The sequence below is a fragment of the Thunnus thynnus genome, chromosome 1, assembly GCF_963924715.1.
Source record: "Thunnus thynnus chromosome 1, fThuThy2.1, whole genome shotgun sequence".
NCBI lineage: Eukaryota > Metazoa > Chordata > Actinopteri > Scombriformes > Scombridae > Thunnus > Thunnus thynnus.
In genome coordinates, this window is record NC_089517.1 from 35909353 (window position 1) to 35932231 (window position 22879).

Sequence of the window (22879 nt, forward strand, 5' to 3'; positions counted from 1 at the left end):
ACATAAGCTCTTCTAGACTTTACAAATGTTATTCATCGTGTTTGTGACACGAAAAATGTATCCAGCATTGTACAGCTGCTCCTTGTCCAATGACTGTGTATGGGAAAAATGCTATTTGGGACATTGTACATCATGTAAGACAACAGGAACTTGCAATACCAAGTGTGGCCACTATGCAAAAATTGTCTCACAACCCAGCACTGTTCCTGGGGGCTTTTAGCATCTAAACTGACCCATGTGGACATTTGCAAGTATGTCTTTAATCTATTAAGAGTGCCACAACTGACTAGCTAATTAGCTATCCAGCCTGCAAACTCACATCAACAGTTCCATGTACCCCAATGGATGTTGGGAGATTGTTGACAGACCACTATGACCTGCAAGGCGAAGGTCAAGTACGGTTGCAGACAGCTGAAGGCGCCAGTAGGCTACTTTGAATAGACTTACTAGCTTCTCTACTCGTACAGTAAAACTGCTGACAGCTGAAGGAAAATTAGTAAAAGTGTATCAATTAATCTGTAAAAATGATGATTATGAGAAAAACATGCTGAGGACTTGTACCTCCAAAATACGACATTCTATTCATTGTGTATATTCACACAAACTTAATTGCAGATTTTGAAAACCACATTTTCAAATTTTTTTTATGTTTGGATCTTTCACCAAGAAAAGGACGTCCACCAACACTGTTCAGAATGTCTGATCTGATGATGAAGTTCCTACTGTCAGGTCGCAGTGGTCCGTCAGTCCCATGGATGTTTTTAATAGATTGTTGAGAAATTAGCAAGAAAGCTACAATAATGTAGGTTCTGATTCCAATTTTAAGGCTCATTTTGTGTGGCAGACTACTGTGAAACAACACAAAAGTCAATGTCCCTGTTAGCCAATGATAGAAAAGTGGCATTATGCCTAATACAGTTTTAAATTAGATTACTTGATTGGCTCCGTGCAGACAGAGAGACAACGGCATGTAGATGCACAAACAGCAGTCGCTTTCATAAAACCACAAAATATAAAATATAATATTCTCCATTTTGGGTACTAATATTTTTTTCCAAAAGATACCACAGGACATGTGATTTACAGAGCAGATCTATGTGATGTGGTAGGGGAAAAATGCTATTTAATTTTAGTAGACTCACAGTATAAATTTCTTAAGTTAAAATTAGTGACAACTTCAGTAACACAGCTGATTTTTGTCTAATTTCTAAGCACTGAAAAGCCTTAACAAATTGATCCAGATAAAAGAATCCAGATAAAAGAATGGTAGTTGTGAAACAAATCTATATATGTATATATATATATGTACATATAGATTAGTTGAGGCAAGAGAAGAAGTGAGGAGAAGAAAAGGTTAAAACAATTCAGTAGTTCTTTGTACACTGAACCCTAAAATGTGATTTGCACACCTTATAATTCCTCCCTCCTGCAACGTTTGTCCCCACTCAGACGGAGAAATGAAATGAAATGAAGTCAAAGAATAGTCCCTGTAATATTAATGAGACACTGGAGTTTGCATGGTATAATTTAAGATGCCTTTTTTACATGCCTGACTTACACACGGCTCCGAATTACGCGTTGTGAATAATTTGAAGTTCGGCTCTCTTTAAGTGAACAGATGTACCTGCTGAATGTTTCTTAGTGAGGTTACAATAAAGGGTCATTTCCCAGCAACTGTTAATACCTTGAGTGTGACCTCTTGGGCACCACAAATATGATCACAATCAAGCTTATTTGTTTTCATTTCATTTCATGTCACTTTTTAAAATAAAAAGTCCATATTTTATTTGTTGTGCCCAAATGTTATGGGCTGTTATAAACCTCCAACATTACAATGTCCTTGATTTCAGTGTTCTGCTTTGATTAAAAATTAATCACTGAATAAGTCATTAGCTATGAAAGTATAGACAATGGAAAACCCCATTAAAGTCTCAATCCACATCTACGTGCACATTTTGCTGATACACCCCCCTCTTCAGCTGCTACAGTCCACACTGTTGTCTGAAATCTCACACTGTGTGCTTACTTACACTTCAGTGAATAGCATTAAGTGGGAACGCACACAAGCAATCAACATATTAATCTTAATACGTAAAACAACATCAAATCCTTTGTCAACTAAAACCCCATGCACATGTGTTATACAGGGACATTTATAGATTTCTCCCAACATGTGTGTCATGAAACACATCTGCACCCTGCACCTGAAAACACAGTCGAAACCTTCCTCTGTAGACCTTTACAGAAGACATTTTGTCTCATCATAGCAGGAAAAATCACAGCTGTAACTAATAACATTAATGATGGCTCCATTCCATTTAGGTGAACCAGTTAGAACAGCACAAAACAATGTTAATGTTCTTCATATGTGTGTTGGACAAGTCAAAAGGTTCTAAGCTAAAAAAAAGGTCTTGAGGCCTGGTCACATCAGTATTTAAAACTGCTCAATTTTGCAGCAAAATCAGTTCATTTCAATGGAATCGCAGGGCTCGACATTGAGGCACTAATCCTTTGGACAAGTAATAGTCTCTTTACACCTCGCATTAAAATGAATCTCCTATCCAGATTGTATCTAGATATGATTTAACCTAATTACATTTACATCTGGCATTAATATGTGTCTCCAGTGACCACATTGAGATCCGACTGAGATCAGATCGCTCTGTCCAGCTCTAACTATTTAATGTCACACCCTCCTCTTGTTTGCGCAGGTCAATAAAAACAACAGATGTATGCCAGTTTTATGTGTTTAATTTTTCAATGACAATGCAGCCAGGACTGCTTGTTGTAGCTGTTCTCCACCATTTGCTTAGCTACTGCTTCATAAATGGATCGGTTGTGATACCAATTGCAAAGTTTTGCTTGAGTAATTTCATTGGACCAAATGGAAAGCAGACACTTGGTGTCATCTTGACTCCATCCACCAGTGTCTTCAATATCCATGGCTTTCTTGCTAGTACCTAACTGGCTAATGCTTCACTGGTTTGGAACAGTCGCACGTAATTACGTATTTCCGCCCACATAGTTGTTGTATGTGGATTGATAACTCAATTGCGTTACACTTCGGTTCAATGTGGTCACAATACGTCCCTCAGGAGGTGGTTTGGCCAATCAGTCTTGGTACTTTCAAGTGGTCAAGTACGATGCGATTGCAATCCAATCACCCAGAACATATTTTTCTGCAAGGTGTAAAGAGAGCCTGAATTTACCTTTCATTTGTACAGACAAAAAAGTCACTTGTCCAGGTAAAAATGACAATAGTTTATTCTTTATATATATATTTGTTTGCGAATGCAGAATGCAGAATTTAGGCGAACAAACAGTTAAAAGCATTCAAACAGCGTCATCATATAGCCTAAATGATTCAATTTCTGAATTTTATTAAAGTGGCTATATGTAACAAATCATTTTCATATTCATTTAGATTGAATATAACAATACAGGCAATGTGAGTGATACCAATGAAGGTTCAGATAAGGCTACATGTAGGGGCTTTAAACAGGGTAGCCAACATAAATATGCAAACTAATAAAATGCTGCTAATATATCAGCAGTTATAAAAATGTGTATACTGCGCTGTTAAGGCAGATGAACATTATCTAGGAAACATCACATTTATTCACTTTACATGGAGCTAAAATTAATACCGAATTATGTTAAATGTTCACCACATGAGTTAGTGTTTATGAGTCGTAAGAAATCACAAATCATCTTTTAGAAGGAGTAGATGTTTACCGGTAAGCTTGGCTCTGTTAAATTTAACAATATGTTAACAGAGGTTTTTCTCCGACAGTAGGAAACAGTTGAAGACTTTAACCAATGTTTAACGTTACATACATTTTGAATGCAGGACTTTTACTTTAATATTTACAACATGACATTATTAATGTCACAGAAATCCCTTAAATAGTTTTTCAGACTTTTCACAATTCACTCAGTTCTTCTGGTAAATTTGACGTCATCTTTCACAAACTCTGATTTAATGAAATCACGTTATAAAAATTGCGTCTAAGTTTTAACTTGTCCAGTGGGGTAAATTCTCTTCACCGCCCTACAAAAAAATCCATTTGTCCCAGATAAGCAGACAAGCCTTAATGTCAAGCCCCTAAAAACACCACCAGCAACCTGAAAGTTCAACTCTGGTGAACTTTGACATGAAAATCCACGTTGAATAGCAAGCTGTCTCTACAACACTTACCTCAGAGACAACAGAGAGCTGGAGAGTCAGAAACTCCTGCAGGTTAAACTGGATTAACAAAACACTTGTAGGGCTGACTGACTCTGACACACTCACTATAAACAGACTTAAAAACATTCGCTAACTTAGCAACATTAAGGCTACAAACAACCCATAATGCAACACTCGTCACAAGTTGTGAACACTTAATTGTCTAGCTGTTAGCAGAGTGTGTATTCAAGTTTATAGACTGACATGCGTAACTGGTCAAAAATATTCTCGGTAGTTAACTGATTAACAGTTAACCGTTGACATCCCTATATACAATCCAAACAAAATGCTAAGTGAGAGTAAAAAGAAAAGAGAAAGACTTTCTTGAGAGCTATTGAGCCTAATTAGGGTTAGCATGTTCCCAGTTTGCTAGCATTTTGGCCATTAGCTAACCAACTATAGTAGTTCTCCTACCAGCCCTCGAAGCTTATCGGATGGAGAATTGAACTGTCCTGGGCCATTTCTGGTGTGACTGGACCAGCTGTCATGACTGGATGAGGACCGGAACTGTACAGAAGAAGAGTAATGGTGTTTAATTTATATAGCATTACAGTATTATGTCTTTGCCAAAATACACCATTGTAGGGCATACACTGTGTGATAGTAGCTTTATGAATTGCATATGTTACAGAAATGTTTTCTGCTATTTAATTCTAAAGCATTAAAACAGGATAATTGAATCACAAACCTGTTATGTATTCAACCCTGTGTTTGCTTAACACAGGCTTAATGTTATGAAGGAAACTTTCAGAAGCTGATTAAAGTCGACAGCCTCAAAAATTTTTGCAAACCACTGAACGTTTGCATATCAGTCTGATGTCAATAAGGGATTATCATGTGTTTGTATTAGCACCACTGACTGTATATAAGTATGGACGATGCATCTCCATTTCCTACCGCCATGCAGAAGTGAAGCCAAAATATCTCCATCCGCGAGCTGCCATTTTTCCTGTGTGACGTCATTTGGAGCCAGAGTCTGCGCAGTAGAGTCAGGCGGCAGGATGACGACCCGCAGGACACGCCCCCTTAGTTGTTTGAGAGCGGCTGTCACGGCTGTCAATCATGGCGTTACACCCCCTTTTATATCATCAAATAACTAATTAAAAACAAACTTATCAGAACAATGAGCACATGAACATACATCAGCATGATAAGAACTACCTAAAATGACAAAAACCATCTTTGGGAAAAAATTATTTGATGTGTATTTTGCTCATGTGTCTCATCTGCTAACACGGAGGAGGCGGGACTTATGACCTATACTGTAGCCAGCCACCAGGGGGCGATCAAGGTATTTCGGCTTCACTTTTGGGGAGCTGTCATGACGTCCATCTTTATATACAGTCAATGGTTAGTGTTCAGTTTAACCCCATACTTGCACGTGACTTGTGACCCATCCGGGGTCGCGCCCATCCGATGGCACACTGGTGATGGAGATGACTGGTGACACAACGACTGAGCGATCGTGAAGCCTTTTTAGCTGAAACATTTATACACATCAATATTCATCCATGCACCTCTCTAAACACACTACGTACAGTACCTATCCTTGTCAAGGGCTGATAGACAGTAGGAATAACAGGTCGAGAAGCTGAGGGTGGACGTTAAGTGATGTTAAGCTATGCACATGTTTGTATTTGTGTCTGATGTAGCAAGTGGCTGATTGTAAAGTAAAGGCACAACATGCGTGAGAACGTGTGAGACAAGCAGCAGTTCACTCTCCACTTTGCAGTTCAATATCTTTGCATGAAAGGTAGAGATACTTATCCGCCTGACCCTGGATCCCCTCTGGAGGAAAAAAAAAATCATCACTGATGGATATAATTTTAGAGGAAAAATGAGTCAAAGAGGCAGAGAGAGGATATAAAAGCAGATTATATTTAAGCAGTAATCAGGACAGTGAAGAGCTTGGGAGATTTTAATATGTTTAAATGTTCTTAATTGGGCTCGGAGTGGAGTGGGGCCCCCTGAAAGCATCCACCCAAAACAGTGCTCTAAAGGTAAAAGCAGATTGGCTTTTATTGAATTGTAATGAGAAGTGGGAAATTGGATGTTAATTCTGTCCCCGGAGTAAGTGAACGCTCCCTCTGCTCAGTGCGAGGTGTAGCTGTATCGGGGTCGTGCGATTGAAGTTGTGTTGCACCTCCTTCGGTTATTTAAGGTAAGGGGGAGGGCGTTGTTAAAACTTAATGGATTTTGTGCTTGGTGGTATATATTTGTGCCAAAGAATGTGTGCCAGTATTTGTGTGTGTGCTGGCATATATTCACTGGCATAGTGTATACCCTTACACACACACACACACACGGAGTGATGTGTAACCCGTGATGTCTATAGACGGCGTGATCACGTTTAGAGCTGACATTGCTGTCACCTTATTGAGGCCTTGTAGGAATTAGACCCCAGAAGATCTGCTCCAAGCACACTCCAAACACACTCTGAGCTGTGTTTCTCCGCAACTCCGGATATTATCAAGATTTCACACTGGGAAGGGAAATATTAGTGTGGCAGACGTATCTGCCAATGCAAACTTGCATCTAAAAAGGCGTAGCGACGACGCAGCTCGAAAACAGCATTTCCATGCACACTGTCCCTTTGAATTGTAAAATCAGCTTGGCAAAAGAAGCGGCACCATAAAATTCAGCTGTGGTTTTCTTTCAGCCAAAGCGCTTTTCTTTTGTAGGGAGGGGGAGAAAAAAAAAAAGAGGAGGCAGAAAAGCCTAGGTCTTAGCTGTGAGAGCAAGAGTGTGGGGAAAAGCATGGGTCCATCTGGCAGCGGGAGAGGCGGCTTTGTGGAGATCGGGTCCAAGACACACTGCTACAGAAGGGTCCTTCTCTGCGACACCTGCAGAATACCTCCGAGCTCCGACTGCCTGCCTGCTCGCATTGTTCTACACAAAGTACGGGCATACGCCGCCACAACCTCTGCTCGCCCTCGCCCAAACCTGGGAACAGAGGATAGGCCTCTTAGATTACAGCATATCCCTGCACACACATGCACATCGTGTGCACACGCAGAGACAGCCGTCATCGCAGCGCGGTGTCATCCTGTCAGCTGTTATTAACATATATAAACGTATCGATATGGAGAGGGAAAGAGATAGAAAAGACAGAGTCTAATGGAATAAAACAGAGATAATGGCGAGAAGGGGGAGCAACAGAGCAAATAGAGGAGGGCGAGTGTGTGTAAGAGAGAAAAAACCTAAGAGATAGAAAGGGAGAGATGTCTCTTTTATTTACCCTCATGCTTCAGTGTTCCTTGTTAAGAAGAGGGAGGACACGGGGGCCTTATCACCCAATTTGCTGCCCGTGTCTGTGTGTTTCTCAATTGATTTCTCTGACAAAGTCCGGAATCATTTTTCAACTCTCCTTCATCCTCTTCTTCTCCCGTTCCCTGTCTGTCTCTTTCTTTATCTCTCTCTCTCTCTTGTCTGTCTTTCTCTCATATATCAGGGCACACACTGCCTCTCTCCTCTCATCGATGTTTGAAAAGGGTGCTTGAGTCCCTCGGCTGTGTGCTGATGGTACACATTCAGCACATGAAGATGTCCGTGAGACAAGCATAAAAAGTGCATAAAATAGCCATCACATGCGTTAAATATAGACTATTTCACAGATGCTTTATGAAAATGAGAATTAGGACATGCTTGAAGCACACTGGTGACAAATCCTCTCTAAGCTTTAATTAGGAACGTTGTAAAAAAAAAAAAAAAAAAAAAACGTCCAGTCTACCGGCACGTACAACTTTTAAAGTGTATTAAATGCTGCAATCATATTTAAAAACGTTATAATCTCTCTATATAATTAGAATTTTATGCGTAATTGAGAGTGCAAGTCACAGGTCAAGGTGAGTGTTAATTCTCAGACAAAACCTCATCTGCATCACAATGACAATGCTACCACAGTTAGATTAATGAAAACTGCTAAAAAGTACTATTATTATTATTAGGCCTAAGATGTTCCCCTTGCAAAAACAGGACAGCTGAAACCAAATCTGCTTATACACTGGTTTCCTTTTCTGGGCTTTATTCTCACATTCACCCCACAGCTAATGGCACTAAACATCCATTTTTACACTGCAACTGTATTGATCAAAACCCCTCAGAAAAAAAATTAAATAGAAAAGCTTTATAATACCTTCTACACAGCAGAAATATTACCTCAGCATCAGAAGGTGAAAGGAACAAGACTTTAGTGTTTAGTTTGTGGTGGTGAAAATACAGTAGCACCACTGTTACTTTGGACAACCCACACAGACTTCACTCTGTGAATTAAAGTAGTTCCAAGTAAAAGTTTTTACAGACACATTTATGTAGACTCCAGAGTACAATATAACCGTTTTTAAAATATTTTTCGATTTCCTCCACTGTACTGCAGCGGAGGCAGATATTTCAGAGACACACATCTCAAAAGCAGAACCAATAAAACCAAAACTACATATCTGCACGGGTAGATACTATTAGAAGTGAGAACATTTTTGTAATTTTAGTGAAGCAACCCTTTAAAATTTAAACTCAATATGGGATTAGCTATGCCCTTGTACACCACATTTAATCCAGGATCCTCTTGGATTTTTCTCTTTAATTCTGTTTTTTCTAATATAAATACTTTTTACTACTAGACAGCTTTTCCAATAACACACTATTTAACACTTGTTTTACTTTTGCACCAAATTCCTGACAGTATCTGAATCACTCGTGCCAGTGGTTCCAAACTTTTTAAAATCATGGTACCCCTTCATAGTTTTTTCTCATGGTGCCCTTCCATGTGCACTTCCCACCCCACCACCCCCACATGAAAATTATGACATACTGTATATGGCAAAAATAATGGGTTGAAAAAATATAGGCCTATTCTCAATCAAAAAAGAGAACAGGTGCTTTATGTTGTTATGTGCTAACTGGTAGAGCGTATTGGTCATTTTGTTTAAAAGTAGAATTTGCTTTATTTTATGCTGGCTGTTTTGTCTAAAGATGCTTACTCGACACCATTGCTGCATTTTACAGTTGTTCCCTGCAGATGAGGCGTTCTGGTGTGGGTAGCTCCCCCTGTCCACTAAGCGTAGTAGGCCAAGTAGCTTTCACTGTACAGTCCAACTGTAGTTATTTTGGCTGTCAGATCATGTCGAGGGCCGAGATGTGTCAGCGTTTCTTTGAGTTCTATTTTCAGCAATGACTCTTTCCATCCGTTGCTCTGATGGTCACTAAAGCTCTTTGTTCTGAAAAGCGCATAGAGTTACTATGACAACCGGCAACCGCGAGCTGTTGTCTTAGGTGCAGCATAAGAGCAATTTTAATATCGTGACTTCTATATGATTTGTATATGATGTAAATGTTGCTAACGTTTTGTGATGTGGTGAAACGTTATTAAAATGTACAGTGAGAGCGAGCGCGGTATTAAAGTATCTAAGCTTGGATTAAATGAAAATGATTTGCTCTACACTGTCAGACGTTCTGAGAGCCTGAAGGGTTGTGCTTTGCTGAGCAGGAGGAGGCCTAAAACAGAGTGCTGGCTATCAGGTGATCACTTGACACAGGTCAAGTTGTTGGGCTGATCCCATGAAGAGGCGAGGGGCCACTGCTAACAAGACCACTTATGGTGGTGACGGCTTTAAGTATAGCAAGCCATTAGAGGAACATTGTTCACATTGACTCAAGTGTGAAATGATATGTGTGGAGAGATAGCGAGAGGTAATATTACCATTATCACAGGGTCATCTCAAGAAGACATTGATCTAGAGGATTCTTGTTAACACTTACTAACCGGCCAGAAAGTAGGAAACTCTGACTTGTGATAATACTTGTGCTTATTAATCTCTCCATCGTCTGAATAAGTGAGGCCTCTGTGTGTTAAGAACCAGCAAAAATCACTGGAAGTGAGAATGTCAGCAGAAAGCCTTCACTGGTGCTATTTATCAATCAACGTGACTCAAAGTGAAAGATGCATTGCGTTCCGTAGAGTGATGGGATTTAGGTTTGAAAAGTGACAATTTCAAGTGTCAGATTATCAGGCTCGTCAACGCACGGCCCCGCAAAGCCACCGCTGACACTCAACCAGCCTCCGCGTTGGGTTCCCGCTGATACTGATGGCCCCTATTGATCCGAGGACAGCTCAGGCATTCGAGATAGCCGCCCCTCGCTTCTCCGAGGACCCCGCTTTCCCCCTCACATCGTGCACGGCGAGATAAAGGCTCGCCAGGCGTGAAAAGTTGCGGGCCAAAAGTTTGAGCTGAAGAAAGGAGAAGAAGAAAAGAGGAAAAAAATGGAGGAAGTTTAAGCTGTGGAGCCCTTCCCCTGAAGGCAAGCTGGCCTGCCATCTGTGCAGGCTCTCTAGCCATAGCCACCACCCCTGGAAGAGAGAGAGGAGAGAGGCAGCAGGGTAGAGGCAGCCAGGGAAGGAGGGAGGGAGGGAAGGATGGAGGAAAAGAGGGAGAGACAGACTGTGAACATGAGAGAGGAAGGAGTGGAATAGAAATTGAGGAAGCAATAAACAGACAAAGAAAAAAAAGAGGAAAGAGAGGGGCTAAATAAATTAAGGTAGCGTCAGTCCTGACTGCTTTGTCTGAGGTCGACCTTTGGAACGACCAACTAACCCCCGACTACTTCTGAAGACAACATAGCCTCACCCTTCGGGGCGAGAAGAGAGAACCCACTGCGGCCCTGAGCATAAAAGGCAGCTCTTGACAAGCGGACATGAGCTTTGCTTGCCTGCCACTGACACTGAGTCCACTTTTTAACCAAAAAGGATCCCAGTTTTGTTGCCTTTTTTTTTTTTTCCTTTACTCCCCTTTCCTGGGAAAATCTGCCAGAGCTTATACATCGAAGCCAACACATGAACTTTCAATCAGGGATTAGCCGGATTTTCCAATGTGGATCTTCTTTTGTGAATTTGGCCAGCGTCGCCTGTGTCGTTGGCAAAGGGAACGTAAATAGAATATGATCCCTGGGCCAAGGGGATTGCCTCGCTTATTTCAAAGAAAGACTTCAAAAACAGGGCCCACTTAGCCTGCTCCATGAGTGTGATGTTTCTTGTGGTTTTGAAGTGCGTCCTCCACATTAGACCACCAAAAAAGTCCAAGTAGGCACGGACACATGCTGCTGTCATGCACTTTGTCCGCGAGGCCAAAAGAAGTGAAAGGAAAAAAGGAACAACATTACTTAAAAGAGCAGGAAAAGGAAAGAAAACAAACGCTCACACCAGTAAGAGGGGGATGGCGGAAATTTTGCTCTTTGCTCTACTGGTGAGTACGACATCCCTCTATCTGCTCCAACCCTCCCCTTCCATCCATCCCCTCTATCTCCATGTTCTCATCCCGCGCCCTCCTCTCCTCTGTCACCATTGTCCCCCGTGCTGACGTCCAGTCTTCGCAGATCTAGATGCTAATCCTAGCTTACCGTGCTGGCGGCTCCGATAAGAGAGGCCCCGCCATAGGACAGCAGTGTGTGCGACTCCCGTAGACTCCAGTGCTCTATCAGACCACTCCATGTGGCCACGGGCCACCACCAAAGTTGGACCGAGGTCTATCTGAATGAGGGTTTATATGCAGGAACACACATGGGCACACACACACACACACATGTACAGCCACGGAGAACTGTATAGAAACACGTGCACGCAAACAGGCGCTGAGCTGTCCAGACATAAAGAAAAACACTCAGATACAGCAGCTACCCAAGAAGATTTAAACTTCCGCATGGACAGAAGTTTTATCTTAAAAAGGAACAATAGGCAAATATGCCACCCAACTGAGCATTGTGTTTGTTCTTTAAATGTCAGCGTGAAAATCCCCCCTACTTTGAAGAAGATAGAGCCTTAATCAGCCAGTTAACGCTGTTGCATCCGTCATTCGCCGCTTGGCTCGGCCACGGCAACAGACTTAACAAACACTGTATGTTTACTCAACAGCAAGTAAAAAGATTATCTATAACTTCACTCCGTCTTCGCCTCGCTCTCTCCCTTTCTTTCTGTCTGCCGGGGACGGATGATCTCCTCATCTCACAGTCCCTCCTGTTGTGAGGTCCTCTTCATCAGGTAGATAGCCTCCCACTGGGCAGCACTCAGGTGTGTGTGTGTGTGTGTGTTTTGCGGGGGGAGGACTTGTCATGGAACTGATGCGAGTAAGGGACTATAATCAGACAGGTTTGGTTTAGTGATTTACACGTAGCATGTTCTGAGTAGGAGTTGCTAACTCTTTGAAATGACACATTCTTCTCTCCTGTCTTCTCTCTTATCTGTTCTGCTTAAAAGCGACAGAGGAAAAAGCAGTGAATCCAGATGAGCAATCATTTCATAAGGTCACGCAAAGGGAAAAAAAAAAAGAAATCTCCAGCTGAACGCCTGGCGGAGTGACTGACAGCAAGCACAGGGTTAAAGACTGGCACATGGCTCAGGGGCACGGCGCAGCAGCGCTCCCGTCTCCCGCCCTCACCTATTCTTGTCCCGCTTTCTTCTTTTTAACATCTTTTTCTGCGTGGAGATCCGTGTCGAACAAACAAACTCTTCTTTTGTTTTGCGTCTAAGAGTTGCTTGTTTCCCCGTTTCTCCACGGTGGTGTGTGGCGGTGGTGTGTGTGTGTGTGCATGGTTTTGATTGTGGGACACCTTTATAAGCTAATAAGAATCTCATATTCTGTCGGTGTGTATGCATGCGTGTGTGTGTGTGTGTAGGGTACAGTGAGTGTTGTATCGCAGTGAGGCTCCCTGTGGGCCTGAGGGTGCATCGTATCTGTGTGTGTGTGTGCGAGTGTGTGTGTGAGAAATGTGAAAGGACCCTCCTCTTTGCCCACCTATCTCTCCCTAGATGAGACTGCCGCCCCCCCTGTGGAAAATCTACAACCTCCAGTGCATCATGATGAGGGGTGGGGTGGGGGATTAGATGCCACGGCTGAAAACCACACTAAATTGAGCCCTCAGTGTTTATTTTTACACTTTGTATTGTAAATTAAAAAAGAAGAGGAAGAAAGGGGGAAAAATAAGTAGGATGGAATTTGAGGTATTGTCACAGCTACATCTTTTTTTTTTCTTCTTATTTGTTTCCCTGCAAATGAGATTGTTCTCCTTGACTAAGAAAGCAAATGTTACAGCCCAGAGCACACAGGAAGACGATGCATGAGAAATCTGTGCGATGTGTGTAAGATTCTGTGTGTGTGTGTGTGTGTGTGTGTGCGTGTGCGTGTGTAATGGAAATGCTCAAATGCACTTGATCTTTTATTTGGTAGCACTTTTCTCCAAGTGGTGCTCACATGCTATTATAAGGCACTATAAGCACTTTCTAAATAGATTATGAGCAAATTGTAATCATGATAATCCGAACATGATTTAAAATGCTTTACACACTGAGCAATGAGAGCTAACAAGTTTCAGGACACAGTCATGATCTACTTTAGTGCATGTCATAATACTCACCAAAATAAAATTACCTCCTTCATCATTTTATATATATATATACTTAACATCCATATTTTTATGGAAACACAAGTTCACATATAGGCTCATGTGGTTTTTGCACTTTTCACATGTGATGTATTTATTTATGATGGTATATGTGATTTCACACATGATAGTGCTCATAGATGTATTGTATATGTGTTGGTTTTGTATGTTGTGTTTTTTTTTGGTCAATATATAGTTGTGTGTTGTAATTCCATGACATGGAAATAAAAAGTAACTAATTAATATGGAAAACATAATTTCACTTATAATTAATTTACATGTAGGCGCACATGGTTTTTGGATGTCATGTGAAAAAAAATCATGATAAAGTGTGAAATATCATTGTTCTCATGAGAAGTTTAATGTTTCACAGGTAAAAACATAAATCTGATGTGCATATTTTTCGAAAGGTCTAATATAATTACTTTATAGTAACATTTTTTTTTTTTTTTTTATTTTGCTGATGGCCAAAACAGTGTTTGAATGTAACTAGGTAGATTCACTCAAGTATTACACTTAAGTGGAAGTTTGAGGTACTTGTACTTTACTTGAGTATTTCTATTTTTATGCTACTTTATACTTCACTGTATTACAAAGGGAAATATTGTACTTTTTACTGCATTACATTCATTTGAAGTGTAGTTACTGATTACTTTGTAGATAAAGATTTAACATACAAAATCTATAATAAATGTATAAAATACTATAATAGATTAGTTTATCCAAGAATATATAAAGTTAAATTTAGCTGCAACATTAAATCCTGCTTACATGTTAATTAATGATTAATAATAATAAAACAATGTACTGTACATAAACTTCCCAATACAAAAACAATAATATAAGTTCAGCTGTGTAATAAGTACTTTTAATTTTGATAACTAAAGTATATTTTTACCGTAAACACTTTTGCACTTTGACTTCAGTAATATTTGAATGCAGGACATTTACTTTATATTGTAGTATTGCTTTACTCTTTTACTTCAGAAAAGAATGTGAATGATTGGTCCACCGCTGCAACGAGGAAAATCAGTGAATGAAGTCCGTTTCATCTTGTGATCTTATCAATAACCATTCTTTAAAGAAAGTGTGGTGTAAAGCATTACCTGTGACATATGGATGTTCATTTGAGCCTCTTAAGCTATTAGACAATGGATGGAGAACAACACGCAAATCCAGAAAACAAAACATGAGGTCATGATTGAACGCTGATTCTTAGCTAATATGTACACGTCTAGCATGAAAAATCTCCATTACATCTCTCCCTCTCTCTCTCTAACTCAGTTTTGTGTATGCAAGCGTATTTGCAAATGTGGTGTGATCTCAATGCCAGCTCTCAAGTATCAGATTTTTTTTTTTCCCTTTTAAATTAGCAACAACCACTTAAATATATCCCCCAAAGAGTTGATTAAGCAATTCATACATACAAAAGGCAGCGTATCACCCGTACTTAAGATATGGGCCAAGATGTCTCCACAATTTTTTTTTTTTTTTTTTTCCAGACAGTAACATGTTATGAGGCTTCTCAAAATACGATCCTGCTTTTAATGTATTCTGCTCTAAATGCTTTCATCAGTCTCTGAATGGTGAGAAAATATGCAGTTTCATTATCTTTCAATCGTGGGTGATGAATCTATGCCAAAGGCCTCTAAACTGTACATGTGATTTAGATTTGCACGCGTGTGTGTGTGCGTGCTCGCACGTCCTCAGCCATGATTCAAGGCCGATGTGTGGTTCCATATGTGAATTTTTTACAAGTGTGTGTCTACATGTGCTCGCATGTGTGTGTAGATTAGTGTGTGTGTGTGTGGGTGAGGGTGAGGGTGGGTGAGGGGATGAGAGAAGAAAGGAGGGAGGCACAATCTTCTCCCCTCTCTGTCTCTCCACAGTTATTTGTATCAGTGCTGCGCATCACTACCTTAAAGTCTCCATTAATCAATCTCCCCTCCTTTTTATTGTATCACCATGCACTGTGCCGAGATTGCTAAATAAAAAGACATTTCTGTATGGGGAGGAAAAGGGGGGGAGAGAAAGGAAAAAATGCAACTGTATTCATTGGACCTTAAAATGTTTTGATGGCTTCTGGGAGCCACATTATATTTACATAGGAATGTGTCATTAACGTCAATGGTGCAGCAGAAACTATTAAACTAATACAATGCTAAAGCCAACAACCTTGAGAATTTGATTAAAGGCCTTTGTTGAGTTTTAAAAACGCTCCATTCTCCGGTTAAAACAAAAGACTGATGGATTCGGCTGCGGTTATAATTCAGCTGTCAACTTCTATTGACGCTTCTGACTGTCGCAGCCAGACGACATTTACATACTTTATATATAGACCAAAACGAGGGGTCTGTACGCCTGCAATCATAATAGGAGAAGGTTCTGGAAACACACACACACACACACACACACATGCACACGCAGCCACTGTTTGTCCTTCATTTCAAATTAGCCCGCTGTAATTTTGAAAGAGGCTGCAGGCGTTGTTTGCTTGGCAAAGTGTTGCTGTTTTAGTGCATCTTTAATTCTGCTTTAATTGTAAAAGCGTCTCTACCCCCCTCTCGCTCTGCCAAGTGCTCTTTAGTTCTTTGCTAATCTTAGGCCTTAGCTCATCTTGATGTGGATATTACGCCGCCCCTGACCTTCCAGGCCCTGTTTATTAGCTCACATGTACCGTGTGTGTGTGTGTGTGTGTGTGACAGGAGACATAACACAGCATCTTAAGGGAGTCTTCTACAGTACCATGCATCCCCCCCCGCCCCCCGCTGGGTGTACGATATGGTTGATTCTCTGTAGTAATTTACTCTTATAGTAATAGGATGATAATGTATGCCTCTAAATAGGTGGGGGGACAGGCAGCATCATATTTAGCACCTAGCCGTGTTTTCCCCTGATCATATTTTCAATATAATTATGAAATTTCAGAAAAAAGGCATGTGGGGATGTTTCGACAAATAGGAGCCATGGCAAAGCGAGACCCTATTTGTGTTTCATTATCTGTTGGAACATATTTTACAGTCATTGTGAGATATTTAACATTGTTTTATCATACCCCCGAGATATCTTACACACCGATCTAATTAAAGTCACCATTTTGCCCGGTATCCTATTTAAAAAATCTATATATTCTATATAATTATGAAATGATGCATTATTTAATATATAAACCCCAAAGCCCCTCGCAAGTGGTGATAATTTTAATCAAAAGAAAATGAATAGATTCCCCTTCTCTTGGTCCTGTTTAGAAGCTTAATTGGAGAATGGAGTAAATCTTGATTGTTCTCAGAGTTTTTCCGGCCAAAATGAAAAAAAATACGAGTGAGTGAATTAGTATGAAAGCATGCATGAAATCTAGTTTTAAATCATTTACAAGCCGTGTAACAAAGTGAATGCGATTACATCGACTTAGGCCACCACTTAACAAACTGTCTGTGTGTTTGTGTGTGTGTGTGTTGTGTGTGTGTTTACGCGCGCACGCCCGGCGTACGCACGTGTCGGCTGTATGTGCGCGTTCCATACGTATGCGTGCGAGAGGAGAGCGAGAAGTGAGCCTGTGCTTGCCTCATGTGAAAGAGGCTGTATCATCATTTTTTTTTTTTTTTTTTTACAGGAATATTACACAGAAACACATTGTTATCTCCGGTATTGTTGTTAAAGTAGCCCATTAAAATGCAAGCATGTATATTAAAGAGCAGCGCCGCCTTTTGATGGATAGTCGTCTGCCCATGAATAAGTGTGCATATTGATTGGCGAAAAAGGTGAAAAGCAGTTTGACACAATTATTTCTGAAAGGCCCTGGTTATCCCGCATGATTTAAAAACCATTTTAAACGCCTGTCACTTACATTCCCTTCTATGAGACCCCAATGACTCCTGAAAATAATAATTATGTAAAATGTCCAGGCGATATTGGATGTGGCAGGCTCTATGCAGACGCTACGATATGTATTGATATGCATCTATAAGAGAAGATAGAGAATAAGAAAACCATTACCGGAGTCACAAGGACTACTGTCCTCTGTTTCTTTTTCTCTTTTACTCTCCGTCTCTCTTGTCCAATAGATCCGCATTTGTTTAGCCAGTATGCAAAGAGCCTTATCCCTAATGAGGCAGCCGCCATTAAACTATATGAAAACTTAGAATTCCCAGCTGAGAATGCTTACTCACATGAAAATGAATCTTGTTAGGAAACATTAAAGATTGAGTGATTTAGTAGCTTACTGCAGACTGGATTTACGATACAGTGACACTATCAGCGATGCAATCATCTGTACTTCTGCAACACGGACTAAAGAATGACAGGTAAGGATTTTCTCCTCTGAAAAGGGGTTTGAATTGAAAGCCATTGTCAACCATTCATCCCCTTTTTCTCTCCAGTCTCTCTTATTTGCTGGATTAGAGTGTAGAGGTGGAGATTTTTCTTTAGGTTTTCAAATTTAATCAGCAGGAGACACTGTGAGGAGATAAAGCCAATAGAGCAGACTACCTGGATTCTACTTTTCCTCTCTTCCATACCCCCCCCTCCCCCTCCCCCATAACCCCCGATTCATAGCCAATAGGACGTCGCTAAAGTGTGTTTGAAGTGTTAATATTTGAATGCACCAGCAGACAGCCATCTGACAGCAGTGAACATGCATCCTAATAGACAATCATTCTGCATGGAGATGAATTACTAAGTAATCAGTGTCTCGTGTAATATAAACAGCCTAGCATGTTCTGCTGTTAGCAAGTAAACAGTTCAAGAGGTGACAAAAGATGCTGCATATTAGGTGTGTGTGATTAATGATTAGTGTGTGTTTCCCTGGTTCACGTGTGGTCGTTACCATAATCTTCCTCCTGACTCATCATCATCATCATCATCATCATCATCATCATCATCACTGCTGCGTTACCTACGTATGTGTGCCAGAAAAGCTCACCTCTACCTTGGTCTTTCATAGAGCTGAGCAGCTGTTCACTAAATCCGAGCAGCTCCCTCTAACGAACTCATCGGCACTTTTTCTTTTCGTTAAATCTCACTGCACCAGAGTTTCAAAGCATGTTAGTCCTTGGGAGAAGAAACAATAGGAAACTTTTCCAAGCAGCGTCAGTCGGTTTATTTGTCTGTATTGGACATTCAAAATCAAGAGGGAGATGATACTGTTCATCAGCTTTTTTCTTTTGTTTGTTTCTTTTTTTTTTATTAATGGATGGATTGTTTAGACAACAAAATTAGTTTCAGAGCCCTGAGTGACGACTTCACATCTCGTCAAACAAACTGTCCAAATCCCACAATGATATAATACTAAGAAATGCAATGCTGGAATCTGCTAATGGCAGCATTTTTGCTTGATAAATGACTTTTAACAATGAATGAATTATCAAAATTGTTGTTGATTGACTAATTGATTAATTGACTAATCATTTCAGCACTAGATCATACAATCAGTTCTCATGGAGATGAACTGGAAGAACTCCACAGCAAATTAAAATGTCTTTACTAAAAGTTTTATTATTATTATTATATTCTAACATTATTAGTATTTTATCTTTAATCTTACTATTATATTTACTATTATGTATTCATTTTTGTCTTGTTCTCCAACTCATCCTCAGTCAGATATTTTTGTGAAACAAAATCACAGCAGTTAAATCAACAAAAATATTAAGTGGCTACTAAACTGATGATTCATCTCTGATCTGATTGTGATCAGCAGCAGCTCTTAACTGTTGCTGTTTTTTTTTTTTTTTTTTAAATTACCTGTATTTAACCTTGAATTCTTCCTTTATGGTTCATAATTTATTACCCCAGAAAAAAGGGAAGGAAGAACGATAACAGGAAAGTATATCAAGATCTCATCAGTGCTCTGTAGCAACCACTGTACGCCTGAAAAACTGTTTGGGTTTTTTTTTGTTTGCCAGAGTGGGCTGTGTGCAGCAGACAGGAAGTGTGTGTGTGTGTGTGCGTGGTGTGTGTGCGTGTGTGTTCACGTGTGTGTGTATTTGAGGTGTATGTGATTGCATGGATGCATATGTCACGTGTGTGTGTGTCTGCACACTTATGAGTGTGCTTTTGTGTTTTTAATGTACTGTAGTTTCCACTAGCATCAATCATTCCGTACAATTAGCCCAATTCCCGCTCAATTTTCTGCTTTCTGAGGAGAGCAGCATTGCTGACTGCACAGACAGCTGTCTCTGACCAACACACACACACACACACACACACACACACACACACGTACAATCTCTCTCTCCTCTTACACTTACAACAGATCACACACACAACCCTCCTAACATGTCGGGTGCACAGAGGACAGCAGGTGTCTTGACAGAGGAGGTTGTGTGTGTGGATGTCAGTTTTCTTTTATCAGCTATTTTTCTCTCCCTACTTCGACTGGGCACACCTCTTCCTCTCCTCCTCCTCCTCCTCCTCCTCCATCTCCTCCTTCACCGCCATCAGCCTCAAGTGTCATTTGTTTACCATAGCAACCGGATTAAATTAGGGGAAGTGATTACGGCTTATTAACAACCAAACGCTGTCAGTATATTCTTATAATTTGGTATGTAAACACTTTGCCCTCGTAGCGCTCTCTACTAGAAATTGCTTTGTACAGTGTGAGGGGGCCCCCGAGCTCAGTCATAATAAAAATATAATTATGAATCAGACAATAGCCACTCACGGCGCCCCCCCCACCCCCCACCACCACCCCCCCTTCCTCCGACCGCCCACCCACTGCCCTTTTATCACCCCGCCCTCACATGCGCGCACACACACCCACAGCAGCCCCCCAAAAAATTCCCAGGTACCACCAGAGAGCCACTTGTAATGAACAATAAAAATGCTAACCTCTTCTCGTTTTTTTTTCCCTCCTTGATTCTAACTAATAAACCCACTAGAATTAACATTCACACTTCATGTAATGAGGTGAGGGGAGGAGGGGTGGAGGGGGGAGGCAGAGGGAGAGGAGGAGGATGAGGAGGAGGAGGAGGGTGGGGGGGGGTTCAGACTTTAGTTCTCCATATTGACTGCTCTCGCCCTTAGCCCCACTTTGCATTTAATACAGTACTCGGGGCCAAAGTGATTGTCAAATTATTTCCTTGTTGTGTGGAGAGATATTTGTAATTAATTTTAAAATTAAGCATTGCGTTGATGCCGGGTGGTGTATTATTACAAGAGCTGCTACCAAAAGGCCCCTGCGCTTGCCCACTGCTCTCATCTCATTCCGGCTTTATCTTTCTCCCTCTCTCTCTCTCTCTACCTCTCCCCTCGTTATGCATCAAAATATTTCTCTCTGCTCACCTTTTTATTCCATCTCTAAACCGCCGTCTTCCCCGCTCATATTTTTTCTCTCTCATTTACAGTAAACCTCTCTCGTTCCCCTCTCTCCCTTCTCTGTTACTTGCCCTTTTTCTTATCCCTCTAATATTTCTTTCCTTGCCCTCCCCTCTCCTTTAAGACATCAATTATACACCCACAGATTATGTTTTCATGGGGTGTCCCACCGGTTTTGGCAGAGTGCTTTAGAAACACAGGATCATTTTAAATAAGCACCTACTCAGAGAAAAAGGGGTGGTGGTGGTGGTGGTGGGGGGTGTGGGGTGGGGGGGGGAGAAAGAAGGGAGGGAGGGAGGTGGAGGAAGAGAGGAGGAAAAAAGAAAGATGAAGGAGTAAGAGAGATGGAGAGAGAAAATAGAAAAAGAGAGAGGGGGCTGCTCTAGGCCAAGAGAATATGAGCAGGTGCAGCAGGGAAAATGAGTGCTATAAACAAGCCTAGGTCCTCGTAATTTATCATTAATCTGGGTGCCTGCGCTCGCAGGGCTGGGCTTATTCTGCATGCTGATAGCCATGTCATATTTCTTATCACAGATTTGTTTATGCTTTTATCCTTGTTTCTCAGGCTTTACACTTAGTGCCATGGCATCAGCTATTACCACGCTGGCATTTGGGGAAGGGAGAAGGTGAGCTGCGTATGCGCGATGAGCCACAAAACAAGAATGATCCATGCATGTGTCACTTTGACATTAATGGATAAAACCGACAGCGAGGAGGGGCGCGGCGGTTTTGCGGCGCAGAGAGACGAATATACTTTTTTTTCCCCGCATAGACAGTGAACGCAGCAACAGTGTCGCTGATCTTTGACAGACGTGACAAAAAGTCAATCAGGCAGTCATTGCACTAATCAGAAACACATTAACAGTTGTGCCTGAGCTCTCTTTGGAAGTTCCTCCTTTGTACTGCAATATCTGAGTCCCTCAAACTAGAGACAGATTGCCACAGAAATCAGTTCAACTTTAAAGAGGCTCAGATGGGCATCAAATCTGTCCAAATGTTCTGTACATTGACAACACACACCAGATTTATCATGAATTTCTCATATTGGACTACTTCATTAAAAATGTTCCAACCATGTTTACTTGAATAATCAACCAACTAAGTGTATCTAAAGCAACAACATGATCTACTTTGGAAAATTGTACCAGAGGCCTTACTGTTTGAGTGACTGTCTCGAATGTTTATTTTTCATCAAAGTTAGGACGATTAGAATGTCCCCCCCCCACACCCGCCACCCCCCCCCCCACATCCACATTTGAATTGGTAATACTGCTTCTTTGTTTACTCTGTGCAATTTACTAATGAAAAATATGTGCAGAAGTTATTGATTCATGACCGTAATTGTTTAATTATTAATCAGTTTAGTCTTATATTAGCATTTTAAATGTAGCAGACAGCTTGAGAAAACTGAGACGCAGGTTCAAGTTTGTTTTTTTTATGTGCCATCGGAGATTGCAGGAGACATCAAAGACAGACTTACACGTGCTGGAACATGTGCCGTTTCCAACGCTAGTCCTACATTTAAAGATTGTATGTTATTGTACGTTCAGAAAAAGAGACAGAGGTTTAAAACTTAGATTTGTCTTGAAAAGACTACATCATTTCCAAAAAAAAAAAAAATTAGGTAGGATTGTCAGTGTAAAACAGGCAGTGATGGCTCCCCTGATGATACAATCCCATGTGAATCAAACTCTCGATAATTTCAGATGTAATTTGTTTTTTGTTGGTGTGTGGGCTTGTGTTTTTTTTTTTTTAATTCTCTTTTTCTTCTATATGCACAATTTCTCTCCAGCTGCTATCATGATAAATAGAGGCAGCAGTGGACTCTATGGAGGAAGGTGTTGAATTCTCTCTCAGCAAAAAGTTTAAAGCTGCACTAATCAATATTAAAAAATGTATCAAATTACT

The 22879-nt window shown here is 40.7% G+C and overlaps 1 protein-coding gene across 3 annotated transcripts in view; it reads right to left on the minus strand.

Annotated features, from left to right (window-relative positions):
- Window positions 1-22879, minus strand: part of znf536 (zinc finger protein 536) — a 364930-nt gene that overhangs the window by 266056 nt on the left and 75995 nt on the right. For 2 of the 3 annotated variants that reach the window (XM_067596536.1, XM_067596502.1), the window contains exon 3: window positions 4643-4735. The gene's annotated coding sequence lies outside the window, so the exon portion shown is untranslated. Of the gene's footprint in view, window positions 1-4642; window positions 4736-5125; window positions 6616-22879 lie in introns of those variants that run through there. The other variant, XM_067596520.1, reaches the window with a different exon arrangement.